Below are 14,480 nucleotides of genomic sequence, written 5' to 3' on the forward strand. Positions count from 1 at the left end.
AAGTCAGGACATAAATTGATATTGTCACCTCATTCATTCATGTATTTGCTTACTAATTCTTTCACTCATTTATTTATTTACTTTGGCCACACCCACAGCATGTGGAAGTTCCTGGGCCAGGGATTGAACCCATGCCACAGCAGCGACCTGAACTGCTGCAGTGACAACACCAGATCCTTAACTTGCTGCACCACAAGAGAATTCCTCACTTATTTATTAATAATAACACTATGGAAGTTCCCTGGTGGCTCAGTGGATTAAGGATCCAGCATTGTCACTGCTGTGGCTCTGTTACTGCTGTGACAAGGGTTCAGTTGCTGGCCTGGGGAACTTGTGCATACTGTGGGCATGGCCAATAATAATAACTATGACACTAACAACAAAAGATCAGAAAGAGAAGTTAGAGAAACGATCACATTTACCATCACATCAAAATAAAATAAATTAAGGAGTTCCTGTTTTGGCACAGCGGAAATGAATCTGACTAGGAACCATGAGGTTGTAGGTTCGATCCCTGGCCTTGCTCAGTGTGTTGGGGATCTGGCGTTGCCGTGACCTGTGGTGTAGGTTGCAGACACAGCTCAGATCTGGCATTGCTGTGGCTCTGGCATAAGCTGGCAGCAACAGCTCTGATTGGATCCCTAGCCTGGGAAGCTCCATATGCCACTGATGCGGCCCTTAAAAGACAAAAAAAGACAAAATAAAATGAAACACCTAGGAATAAACTTACCTAAGAAGGCAAAAGACCTGTACTCTGAAAACTATAAGACACTGATGTAAGAAATGACACAAAGGGAAAGATATACTATGCTCTTGGACTGGAAGAATCAATATTGTCAAAATGACTATACTACCCAAGGCAATCTACAGATTCAATGCAATCCCTATCAAATTACCAATGGGATTTTTCACAGAACCAGAACAAAAAGTTTTTAAATTTGTATGGAAACACAAAAGGCCCTAAATAGTCAAGCAATCCTGAGAAAGGAAAACAGAATTGGAGGAATCAGGCTCCCTGACTTCAGACTATATACAAAGCTATAATAATCAAAACAGTATAATACTGGCACAAAAACAGAAATACAGATCAATGGGACAGGATAGAAGGTCCAGAAATAAACCCACACACCTATAGTCAATTAATCTATGATAAAGGAGGCAAGAATATATGATTTAAAAAAAACAGTCTCTTCAATAAATGGTGCTGGGAAACTGTATAGCTACATGTAAAAGAATGAAATTAGAACATTCTCTAACATCATACACAAAAATAACCTCAAAATGGATTAAAGACCTAAATGTAAGACTGGATACTATAAAACTCTTAGAGGACAACATAGGCAGAACACACTTTGACATAAATTGCAGGAATATCTTTTTGGATCCACCTCCTAGAGTAATGAAAATAAAACCAAAAATAAACAAATTGGACATAATTAAACTCAAAAGCTTTTGTGCAGAAAAGGAAACCAAAAACAAAATGAAAAGATAACCCACAGAATGGGAGAAAATATTTGCAAATGATTCAACCAACAATGGATTAATCGCCAAAGTATACAAACAGCTCATACAGCTCAATTAAAAAAAAATCAAAAGAAGGGCAGAAGATCTGAATAGACATTTGTCCAAAGAAAACATACAGGTGGTCAAAAAGCACATGAAAAGATGCTCGACATTGCTAATGATTAGAGAAATGCAAATCAAAACTACAGTGAGGCCTCCTCACCTTATACTGGTCAGAATAGCCATCATCGAAAAGTCTATAAACAATAAATACTGGAGAGGGTATGGAGAAAAGGGACCCCTCCTACATTGTCAGTGAAAATGTAAATGAGTACAGCCACTATGGTGAACAGTACTGAGGTTCCTTAAAAAACTAAAAATAGAACTGCAATGATCCTGCAATCCCATTCCTGGGCATATATACAAAGAAAACCATAATTTGAAAAGATACAGGTACACCAGTGTTCTTTGAAGCACTTACAATAGCTAATACTTAAATGTCTATTGACAGATGAATGGATAAAGAAGATGCAATACAGGAGTTCCTGTTGTGGTGCAGTGGAAGTTAATCCAACTAGGAATCATGAGGTTGTGGGTTCCGTGTCTGGCCTTGCTCAGTGGGTTAAGGGTCCGGCGTTGCCATGAGCTGTGGTGTAGGTCACAGACGTGGCTCAGATCTGGCATTGCTGCAGCTGTGGTGTAGGCCGGCAGCTGTAGCTCCAATTCAACCTCTAGCCTGGGAACCTTCAAGTGCTGTGCCTGCGGCCCTAAAAAAGTAAAGAAAAAAGAAAAGAAGATGCAGTACATATATACAACGGAAAACCACTTGGCCATAAAAGGAATGAAATAGTGCCATTTGCAGCAACATGGATGGGCCTAGAGATTATCATACTAAGTGAAGTAAATCAGAGATAGACACTTATCATATGATATCTCTTATATGTGGAATCTAAAAAAATGATACAAATGAACTTATTTACAAAACAGAAACACACTTGCAGATTTAGAAAACAAAGTTATGTTTACCAAAGGGGAAAAGTTGGGGGGAGGGATAAATTAGGAGTTTGGGATTAACATATACACACTACTATAGATAAAATAGATAAATCAACAGGGACCCACTGGATAGCACTGGAAACTCTACTCAATATTTTGTAATAACCTATAAAGAGAAAAAATATGAAAAATAATGGGTATATGTAGAACTGAATCGCTTTGCTGTACACCTGAAACTAACACAATATTGTAAACCAACTAAACTCCAATATAAAATAAAATTAAAAATAAAAATAATAGCATTATGGCATATGTGTTATAATGTATTATATAACACAGTCATCATAGGAGACATCATTTATTGAGTACTTACTATGTGTTGATATGTCCTTTTCAGGCATTCTTTCATTTTAACTCTCCTGCCTGCTTCTCCTCCCAGGTGGGCGTTGTTACCTCTAATTCCCCTAGGAGGACACTGGGGCTTGGAGAGGCTAAGCAAGCATTCACTAGAGATCTATCCCATACCATGCTTGCACACACCAGGGGCTGTTGATACGGGGATGAGTAAAGACATAGCCCCTGACCTTAAGGAGCACACAGTCTGAAAGAGGGGAAGGATGTATAAGCCAATAAATGCATTAATGCTGTGCTAGTCCAGTGAGTCTCCACTCAGAAGAGAGGCTCCAGGATACAGGCGCCAGTGTGTGGAAGGACCTGCAGCTGAGCTGAAGGGCTTGGCCTTTATCATTTGGCCTCAGGGCACAAGAGAGTAACTTAGTCTGTGTTAGAACTGTCAGTCCACCCAGCCTAGACAAGAGGGAAGGAATCAAGCAAATGGCTGTTTGCTTGAACTAAAAAGCAATTATATGCATTTTGGGGACCTATGGTGTCTCCCACAGATAAATACTTTCACTTGAAGATGAGTGTAATTCTAGGTGCCCCTCTTTTTTTTTTTAAAAAGGGTTGCCTCTGCGGCATAGAAGTTTCCAGGCTAGGGGTCAAATAAGAGCTGCAGTTGCCAGCCTATGCCACAGCCACGGCAACTCAGGATCTGAGCCACATCTATGACCCACACAATAGCTCACTGCAGCGTGGGCTACTTAACCCACTGAGCAGGGCCAGGGATCAAACCCATATCTTCATGGATACTAATGAGATTCGTTACTGCTGAGCCATGATGGGAACTCCCCTGAATTTGCTTTCTTGAATGCAGAAAGGGAATGCCTGCCTAGGAGGGTAGTATTGTTGTGATGGTTAAATGAAATAATTTATGCAAAGTTCCTGGCATGGCATGCTACCAGCTATTATTATTATTATGTTGTTGTTGTTGTTGTTGTTATTGCTGTTAAAAGGTAAAGCCAGGACATATTGAACATGGAAACCAGAACATGTCTTTCAGGATAATCCTTTACACAGCTCAGGTCCAAAATCATCCCTGCACAGATTCCTTCCAAAAATTATTGAGGACTCATAACCCTAGGCCTCTCAGGAAGTTCAAGACGAAAAGACCTGTCTCTCAGAGTTCCTATCATAGCTCAGCAGAAACAAATCTGACTAGCATCTATGAGGATGCAGGCTCGACCCCTGGCTTTGCTCAGTGGGTTAAGGATCCGTTGTTGCCATGAGCTGTGGTGTTGGTTGCAGACGTGGCTCAGATCTGGCTCCAATTCGACCCATAGACTGGAAACCTCCATGTGCCTCGGGTGCTGCCCTAAAAAGACCAAAAAAAAAAAAAAAAAAAAGAGGAGTTCCCGTCATGGCGCAGTGGTTAACGAATCCGACTAGGAACCATGAGGTTGCGGGTTCGGTCCCTGCCCTTGCTCAGTGGGTTAACGATCTGGCGTTGCCGTGAGCTGTGGTGTAGGTTGCAGACGCGGCTCGGATCCCGCGTTGCTGTGGCTCTGGCGTAGGCCGGTGGCTACAGCTCCGATTCAACCCCTGGGAACCTCCATATGCCGCGGGAGCGGCCCAAGAAATAGCAACAACAAAAAAGACAAAAGACAAAAAAAAAAGAAAGAAAGAAAAAGAAAAGCCCTGTCTCTGCTCTTTGTAAATATTATAAAGGAAAACTATGGTGAAAAATTCTTTGCCCTTTATAATGGGGGGGAGGGTAGAGCATCCAAGGGAACTAACATTTAAGAAGCACTTACTGTATTGTGGGATAAAGCAAATGAGTAATTGCGTGATACTCCAATTTTGTCATTCCTACTGTCACTGAGAACCAGTATTTTCAGCATGGAAGTAAGGAAATTCAGATGTTAAACTAGAAGAAATGAGGTTAAAATCCTGTAGTCTTGATTTTGAATTGATTATGAAACGAGAATATATTTTATCTTTAAAAACAAACAAATGGGTGAGTTCCCGTTGTGGCTCAATGGAAACGAATCTGACCTTTATCCATGAGGATGGAGGTTCGAACCCTGGCCTCGATCAGTGGCTTAAGGATCTGGTGTTCCCATGAGCTGTGGTGTAGGTCACAGATACAGCTCGGATCTGGCATTGCTGTGGCTGTGGTGTAGGCCGGCAGCTGCAGCTCTGATTTGACTCCTACCCTGGGAACCTCCATATCCCATGGATATGACCCTTAAAAAAAAAAAAAGAAGAAGAAGAAAAATAACAAAATAAAACCAAACAAATAGTTGCCTGAGGAATGAGGGTTGGAGTGGCTAAATATGAGAGGGGAGGAGAGGATTGAAGGGATTACAAAAGACGCCCAAGGAAGCTTTGGGATAATGGATATGTCTTCATTGTGGAGAAGGAGTCACAGGTTCACATACCATATACAGACTTTAAATATGTTCACTTTCTTGTATGTCATTTATACTTCCATAAAGCGATTTTTTTAAAAAAACAACCACGAACTACTAATGCTGTCCATTGAAATGACCTAAAAAAAAAAAAAGACTGGGAGTTCCCTGGTGGCTCAACAGTTAACGAACCCGATTAGGATCCAGGAGGATGCGGGTTCAATCCCTGGCCTTGCTCAGTGGGTTAAGGATCTGGCATTGCCGTGAGCTGTCATGTAGGTCACAGATACGGCTTGGATCCCACGTTGCTATGGCTGTGGTGTAGGCCAGTGGCTACAGTTTTGATTTGACCCCTAGTCTGGGAACCACAATATGCTGTGAGTGCAGCCCTAAAATAGCAAAAAATAAAAATAAAGACTGACTCAGTAGCCATGACCCAGTGGGTAGTTTTGAAATACTATTTTCACTAAAAGGATACAGGGATCCTTGAAGTGCCTGGTTCCAGGTCTAGGGCAGGAAAATCATGAAATGAAACAGAACATCTTGTCATACTAGACATCAAGGAAGCTACCAAAGATGAAAATTCCATCAGAAAGACTTAAAAGCCAACTTAGAATCCCAATGGCTGAAGATGGGACAATAAAAGCACAAAATAATGGAGTTCCCGTCGTGGCTTAGCGATTATCGAACCTGACTAGGATCCACAAGGATATGGGTTCCATCCTTGGCCCTACTTGGTGGGTTAAGGATCTGGCGTTGCCATGAGCTGTGGTGTAGGTCGCAGACTCGGCTCAGATCCCAAGTTGCTGTGGCTGTGGTGTAGGCCGGTGGCTACAGTTCTGATTGGACCCCTAGCCTGGGAAACTCCATATGCCTCCGGTACAGCCCTACAAGACAAAAAGACTAAAACAACAACAACAACACCACATCATAATAATAATTGCCTTGGATTGAAGCACATCAAACATATTTTCACGCATACATTCATATGATTAGTTTAAAAAAATTAACTGGTCACCACTGAAGGATACTAGGGAAACAATTCATTCATTATTTTGAAAACTAACAAATAAAGGAAACAAATCAGCATTTATTATGCCATTCCCACATGACCCGTATCAGCAAGTAACCAAAGAGTAGATGAAGGGAAGCTTCTCTTTTAGAAATATTCCACCTGATTAAAATATCACCATTTTGAGAACCTTAATAAATTAATGTATCTAGGTTGCTGTTAACATTCCCAAAAGATAAAAAGCCATTAAATGCCTCTTGATTGTAGACCCCAACACCTCCTATGAAATAGTCTTTACTAAGTAATCAAATCTAGGTGTGATCTAGTCTCTAGTTCCACCTATCATAATAGGAAATACAGAGGACAGAGGAGCATGTTAATACCAATGCAATCGGCAAAATCTAAGCTATGGAAAACTCCAGAGCAAGTGATTCTGCTTTTTCTCTTGTGGCAAATAAACTGCAAGGAAAAAAGAGAAGGAAATCTATAGATTAGGAGAGACCTAAACAGCATCAATAAATTGTAACATGCAGACATTTTTTTGGAGCCCAGTTGATACAAACATTTAAAAATATTTGACATTTGGAGTTCCCTGGTGGCCTAGAAGTGACACAATGGTGTTGTCACTGCTATGGCTTTGGTTACTGCTATGGTGTGAATTTTATCCCAGGCCCAGGAACTTCCACGGCCCCCACCCCAAATATATAAATATATGGTATTTATGAAACAATTGGATATTTGAATGCTGCCTGGATATTTGATATTAAAAATTATTATTTGGGGGGTATGATAATGGTATTATGGTTATGTTTTTTAAAAAGTTATCATTTAGAAATACATACTGAAATATTTACCAATGAAATTATATGACATGTAGAAGCAGCTTCAGAGTAATATGAAAGGGAGGAAGCCGATGGAGGTAAAAGTGAAACAAGACTGGCCGTGTTGAAAGTTGTTGGTTGGGTGATGGGGATATTATAACATTTTACTTAACTTTAAAGGCATTACTGCAGACTATATCCTTTAAAGTGTATTTTTACACATTCTTTTTTCTTCTCTTATAACCTTAAGAATGAAGTATAATTTTCCCCATTTACAAATTGAGAACTTTCTTGATTTAAACCACCATTCCCCTGGCTCAAACTTTTACAACATTTTCCTAGATATTCTCCTTTCCCACTTTCTTCCCCCCATCCAATCCAATTTTCCACACAGCAGCCCAAATACTTCAAGTGTATTAAACTATTTAATTTTCACAACAACTCAATGCTAATACTAACAGTATATATTAATACTATTCTTGGTTCTCAAGTAAGGAAACTGAAGCACAAAGGAATTTTAATAATTTTCCCCAAGACCACATAGTAAGTGGCTGACCTGTACTGTAAGTCTGGCTTAGTTGCCACTCCTACATGTGTTTATACCATACTTCTATAAATGGAAAACAAAATCACATATGAACACACAAGTTCTGCCATGAACTGGTTAAGCATTTTGGCTGAGAGCTTGGACTCAGGAGCCAGACTGTGAACTTGGGCAAGTTACTTAAACTTGTGGTGCCTCAGTTCTGTCATCTATAAATAAAGGTAATAATAGTTTCTACCTCATGATACCTTTGTGTGGAGTGGATGCATTAATCTGTAGAAAACAATTAAGTGACATGTTAGCTATTATCAAATATTACCTTTGATTTTTGAGAGTTCCTTTCTCCCTAGTACCTTCACTCCAGCAGAACCACTCACAGCTCCTTAAATAAGCCTGTGTTCCCTCTGCCTTTCCTATCCTGCCCAGCTGTGAATCCTCACTTGTCCATTCAGCCCCACATTAAGGGTCACCACCTCTGTGAGGATCCCCCAGGGAGAGGACCTACTTGGTTCCCTAATGCATGTATAATCCTTCATATCTCAACTTGTATATAAGTGTCTGTTTTCTGTATCTATCTTCCCTGCTAGACCCATCCTTTCTTAAGAGCAGAGACCTGTTTTTATCTCCACATGCAGCCAAAAGCTGGGTCAGAGCAGTGTTTCATAAATGTTGGTTAAATAAATGGTCACCAGCATGCCACTCTGGGGAGCTATATGACAAAGTTTGAAGATTTTCAAATTTAGAAATAAATGTAAATAAAGAAGAAAGCCTGGAGTTCCTGTCGTGGCTCAGTGGTAACAAACCTGACTAGCATCCATGAGGATGTGGGTTTGATCCCTGGCCTTGCTCAGTGGATTAAGGACCTGGAATTGCTGTGAGCTGTGGTGTAGGTTGCAGATGCAACCCAGATCCTGTGTTGCTGTGGCTGTGGCGTAGGTGAGTAGCTACAGCTCCCATTCAATCCCTAGCCTGGGAACTTCCACATGCCACAGGAGTGGCCCTAAAAAGCAAAAAAAATAAAATAAAATAAAGGAGAAAGCCTCAGATAACTGATATGTATGCATGTATGTACATATATGTATATATGCTACTGTAATTGCCTATATACTTATCTATAGCCCTCACTAGGGTTTGTGTTTTGTTTATTGTTGAATCCCCGGCACCCAACGCCTAGTACAACATCTAACGAATAGTAGGGATTCAATAAACATTTTTCTTGGCCGCACCCAAGGCATGTGGACATTCCAGGGCCAGGAACCAAACCTGTGCCACAGCAGTGACTCAAGCCATAGCAGTGACAATGCCAGAACCTTAGCCCACTGAGCCACCAGGGAACTCTCTCAATAAACTTTTTTGAACAAATTAAATATATTTAAGGGGAGATAGACTCAGTGAAATTCTCTATTTGTGATGACCCCTAATTTTTTTTTTTTTTTTTTTTGTCTTTTTAAGGCTGCAGATGGAAGTTCCCAGGCTAGGGGTCTAATCGGAGCCGGAGCCATAGCCACCAGCCTACGCTACAGCAATGGCAACGCCAGATCAGAGAAATGCCAGACCAAGCAGCATCTACCACCTACACCACAGCTCGCAGCAATGCGGGATCCTTATCCCACTGAGCAAGGCCAGGGATTGAACCTGAATCCTCATGGATACTAGTTGTGCTCTTAACCTGCTGAGCCACAACAGGAACTCCGACCCTTCATTCTTTAGTTCTCTACTAAAGCATTTCTTAAATTTGAGCTCTTGAAACCAAGAATACACATCCACAGGCACCAGTTTTAAGAAACTCAACTGTACAGTGGAATTATATGCCTCTATTTGATTTTAAGATGGTTGTCCACAGAGGGGCAGTAAAGTGTAATGATTTAAAATTCCTGTTGCTATAATTCCACCGCCTGTTTTTCAATTAAATTAGAATATCATTAAAATGACACCAAATTTTCAAATTTCATAGAAATCTTGTGGACTCACTGAAGGTTTTGAGAAATCAGGAAAGCTCATTGACATAATTACTTATTGGTACTAGCTGACACAAAAGCTCTGGCTTGCCATGCTTTATATCTAGGATAGGAAAGTGGCATTTTGCAATGCAGGATTTTCATCTAATATAGTCACTCTTACAAAATTTTTATGGCTTCCGAGTTTTGTGTCCTACTTAAAAAGATATCATTTACTGAGATGGTAAACATTTATCTCATGTTTTCTCCTAGCACTTTTGTTATTTTATTGTTCAGGTTTAATTTCTTGATCCATCTGAAATTTATTTTGGTATTAGGTGTGAAGTATGGTTCCGATTTTCTTTTTCTTCCAGATGACTACCTAGTTTGTTCCAACACTATTCACTGAATTCATCTCTTCATTGATTTGAAATGCCATCTTTGTCTTTTTTTTTTTTTTTTTTAGTCCCTGTTTGAGTGAAAAGGTCTTCAAGTGTACTTTTTTTTAACTACTCTGGAGTTTGGGGTTTGTTTTAAAATATTTTTAAGTTGTATATAACTATCAATACCATCTCCAAACAAGATTTTTATCCTTACTTCATGAGTTTGTCATTACCAAGCTCATTTCAGTTTCTTTAAGTGTACTGCACACAACCTTCAAATATTATGAACATTTCTCTCTCCCAGCTGTCACTACACCAAACTACATATGTTATATTTCCCTAAATCATCTTGTTGTGCTCTTTGCAGCTCTTCCGTACAGTTGATGTCTCCATCTAACAAGTTGCTCAGAAGTTACTATAATTATTTTAGGTGAGGCCCAAAGTGAAAGCCTACCATCGACTATACAGTTCATCTCAAAAATTGACATTAATTTCTATTTAAGCAAGGCCAGGCTGTGTTTCTGGAAAATAACAGATTTTGAAGAACTATGGCAGTTATTTGTTGGGTCTTTAAACAATCCACATGGGGGGCAGGGGAAATGTCCTACAAAATGCCAACTGCTATTGTGGGAATTTTTGGCTATTTATTCCAGCAAAATATGATTCAGACACTGAATGAAAAGGGTCACCCTGTACTAGGTCTTGAACCCAAAGAACTGTTTGCACAGATAGTCGTCCAAGATACATCACAGCCTCCACCTCAACAGATGCTCTTTCAAATGTTTCATGACTCTCTTCAACAGTCAGTCTCCATTTAAGGGGAGGAGGGTTGATGCTGCCAGAGACGGCTCTGCTGGCATGAAGGCTGGCCTAAAATTTCTATTTAAAAGCTGGACCAAAATATGTTTGGCTTCTGTTGTCTATTTAAAATTTCAAGTTAAAAGGAAGAAAAATTACTCTCCGTCCTGAATGGGCTTTGGGTGCCTCACTCACAGACTAGAGAATGGCAAACGGTAAGAGAGTCGCAGAGAAGGGAGAGAAATTAGGAACGCTGAGATATCAGGAACAAACTATGAAGGCAGATATGAAAAACTTGGAATGAAAAGAAAAGCCTTAAGCAGGGGGAAAAGACCCCCATATTCGGCTCCTAACGGAGGATCTGGATTAAGGTAAGCATTCTACACGTCATGAGTCACCACATCAGCCACCTCCCCTCAGCACCCCTCCCCCGCCTCACGGTCTTCCACCTCTTGTCCCCTTTCCAGCGGCCTCTCTTCCTCTCAGAACACGCGCCACCCAAGGGCCTCCTTTCTCAGAGGATCCTGTCTTCACCTCAGCGTCCACCTCAGGAGCCCCCAATCTTGGCCCATCTCCTGGGTGCCCCCACCTCAGAGTCCTCTCTTGACCTCAGCACCTCCCTCCGCTCTGGAGACGCCCCAGCCTTCCTTCCCACCAAAGCCCCTCTCCTCAGCACACACTCTCCCCCTCAGCGCCCTCTTCCTCATCCCAGCGCGCCACACCCCCCGGAGAGTCCGTTCGCAGCTCCCAGTACCTTCGCCTCCCCCGGACGCTCCTGCCGCCCCGCCCCCCGGCCTCTGCCCCGCCCAGATCCCCGCCCCTCCGTCCTGGCCCCGCCCACGCCAGGCGCGCGCCCAAACTAGTCGTTGGGCACCGAACCTCTTGGTCAACGGGGCTGCGAGGCGCCGCGTTCTGCTTCGGAGTCAGAATCCCTGAGGACTGGAAGGCCCGGGAGGGGGGCGGAAGGGATTCATTCACCTTGAAAAGGGAGATTGTGGGTACGAGTCGGGTTTGTGGCAAAAGGGGAAGGTGGGTGAAGTATCTGAGGGGAAACTCAGGGGGTCCTTTCTTTAGTCATGCTTGGTGGTGGTTGGAGGCTCCACTTTGTGCGTCCCGCCCCCACCCCTGGGGGTATATCTCAGTGCCCTTGAGTGATTACCAGCATCCTTATTTTAAACCAAGTAGGACCTAAGTTGGGGAGGGGCCTCCTCAGACTCCTTATGAGGGAGTCAGGTGTTGGAAAAACGGGTGGCGGCGGGGGAGGCGACCTGGACCGCGCTTCCACGCCTTAAGCCGAGGCGACTGGGAGCCCTACTCTGGATCCAACTGTTCTCAACGTCCATTGCTATTTGAGAAAGATGGAGAGCAGCCTTTTCTTTCAAGGCTAAAGAAAGGACAGTCAGTGTGGAATTTGGGGGCAATCACACACATATATATATATATATAAGCAATCTGAGTGAGGGGCCGTATTCCAGAAAATTCCATTTACACCGTCTCCTCTTTTGCCTCGAATACTTTGCTGTTTAGAGGTACTAGGTGGTAACGACCATACCTCAACCTTAGTAATTTGTTCCCCTTCTGCAGGCCCCAACCCCTGACTTCCGCGTTTTGTGAGAAAATGGAATAGACCAAGAAAAGTGATTACTTGGACTACGTTTTCTAATAAACAGGATCATGCTTTTTAGATTCCTGAGATCTTAAAACCGCTGCTCCAGTGTTAACTCAAAGATTGTTCATCTGCTTATTGGCCCTAATATTTTATCATATTATGATACTGAGTATTCACCATAATTTAAATCTTTACAAAAATCATGAAAGTAGTAAATACTATAGAACAAAATACATCCATTGTTTTATGAAAGAAAAATACACATGTTACAAGAGAGCTCATTCATAATTCTCAAGCAGGAAGAGATGAAAAAATATCTATCTGTTGAAGAGAGACTAAGTTCTAGGTGCCGGGGAAGATAATGAAGACTGACTTAAGGCCAAAGGTTTTTTTTTTTTGTTTGTTTGTTTTCTTTTTAGGGCCAAACCTGTGGCATAGATAAGTGCCCAGGCTAAAGGTCAAATTGGAGCTACAGCTGCCAGCCTATGCCACAACCACAGCAATGCCAGATCCTAGCCATGTCTGAGACCTACCTCGTAGCAATGTTGGATCTTTAACCCACTGGGCAAGGCCAGGGATCGAACCCAAATCCTTATGGCTACTAGTTGGTTTCTTCACCCACCGAGCCACAACAGGAGCTCCAAGCTAAAGTTCTTAGAGTGTTGTTAACATGAACATGAAAGAATAAAAATACGGAGTTCTAATATTCTAAATTCTAATATTTCTACTGCTAAATAACATTCCAAGACAACAAAGAGATATTATCAGTTATAATTGTGCTGTGGGAAAACAAAAGATGATACAAAGTGGCCAATTTTGAGGAAAGAGGAGAGAAACAATGTCCCTCCACCCTCACATGTGCACACCCAGCAAAAGAAATAATACCAGATGCCTAGCAGAAAGGAAATAGGCTAGCCAGTCATTTCAAACTAAATGTTTTTCTATTTGTCCTTCTGGTCCTTAATAACTGAATTGAAATCAAGAAAGTCTATGGGCAAAGGGTTTTGTACTATGACTATTTCTTAACATTTTTTTATTTTCCCAAAATTGATTATTTTTTTTGCTGTTCTCCTTTCAGTATGAAGGAGGATCAAGTTGTGCTGGAAGAACCAGGATTCCAAGATGAAGAAGTATGGCTAGAATGTTGAAAGACATGTAGACATTTAGTCATTCTACAAAAATGAAGTTCCTTCTCTGTTAACTACTATTTTTAGAAACAGATTAGCAATAAAACATAGTTCTGGAGAGAGGCAATATTACAAATATGTAACAACTTGTTTGGCAAGGGGTGCTAAGATTAGCTACTTAGCAGCTGGTGTGAAAGTATTTTAATAATTTAGCAATTGGTATGGCCATACTGGTTCCTATGCAAACTGGTAGTGAGGAGTAGAAGGAGTTCAAGGTCTGGTGGGGAAGACTGAGAAAACATATTTTAAAATAGATTAAATGTTGTTCCACTCTTTTGGGTTAAGGTCTTAAAAATTTGGAGAGGGCATAATAAAAGTATTGAGCTTCCCAGTGCTTTCAGTGTTAGCACTTCTATGTATGCAACAATGTGTTTGAAAAATCATTATTGAGCCTACCTCAGTCTGTCTAGAGAAGTGGAATTTGAAGCATCTTGGAGTGACTCATAATTCTGAATTAACTCTTAAAAATATTTGTGAAACGGTTGAATATGAAGAATCAAAACTTTTTTTTTTTTTTCCCCTGTTCCATCTTCTTTAGGAATCTTTGTTTCAAGACATCGACCTGTTACAAAAACATGGGATTGTAAGTATTTCTTCAGTGCTGTGTGAAATTGTCCATTTTAGGGTTTCTCAGCCTTGACTCTATTGGCATTTGGGACTTGACAGTTCTTTGTTGTGGGGGGGCTGTCTTGTGCATTGTAGGGTGTTTAGCACTCTGGCTCCTAACCACTCATGATATGCTAGTAGCAGCCTCGTAGTTGTGACAACCCAAAAATTCTCCAAACATTGTCATGTCCCCAGGGAACAAAATTGCCCCCCGTTGAGAACTAGTGGTCCACTTGGAGGTGTTCAGAGCTATCAACTGTTTCCATCAACAAAAAATTCACCTTCTGTCATGTGATTAGATAAAAGAAATTCAGACTTTAAGTAAAAAACTTGATGA

Source organism: Phacochoerus africanus, chromosome 7 (assembly GCF_016906955.1).
Source record: "Phacochoerus africanus isolate WHEZ1 chromosome 7, ROS_Pafr_v1, whole genome shotgun sequence".
In the NCBI taxonomy this organism is placed as follows: Eukaryota; Metazoa; Chordata; class Mammalia; order Artiodactyla; family Suidae; genus Phacochoerus; species Phacochoerus africanus.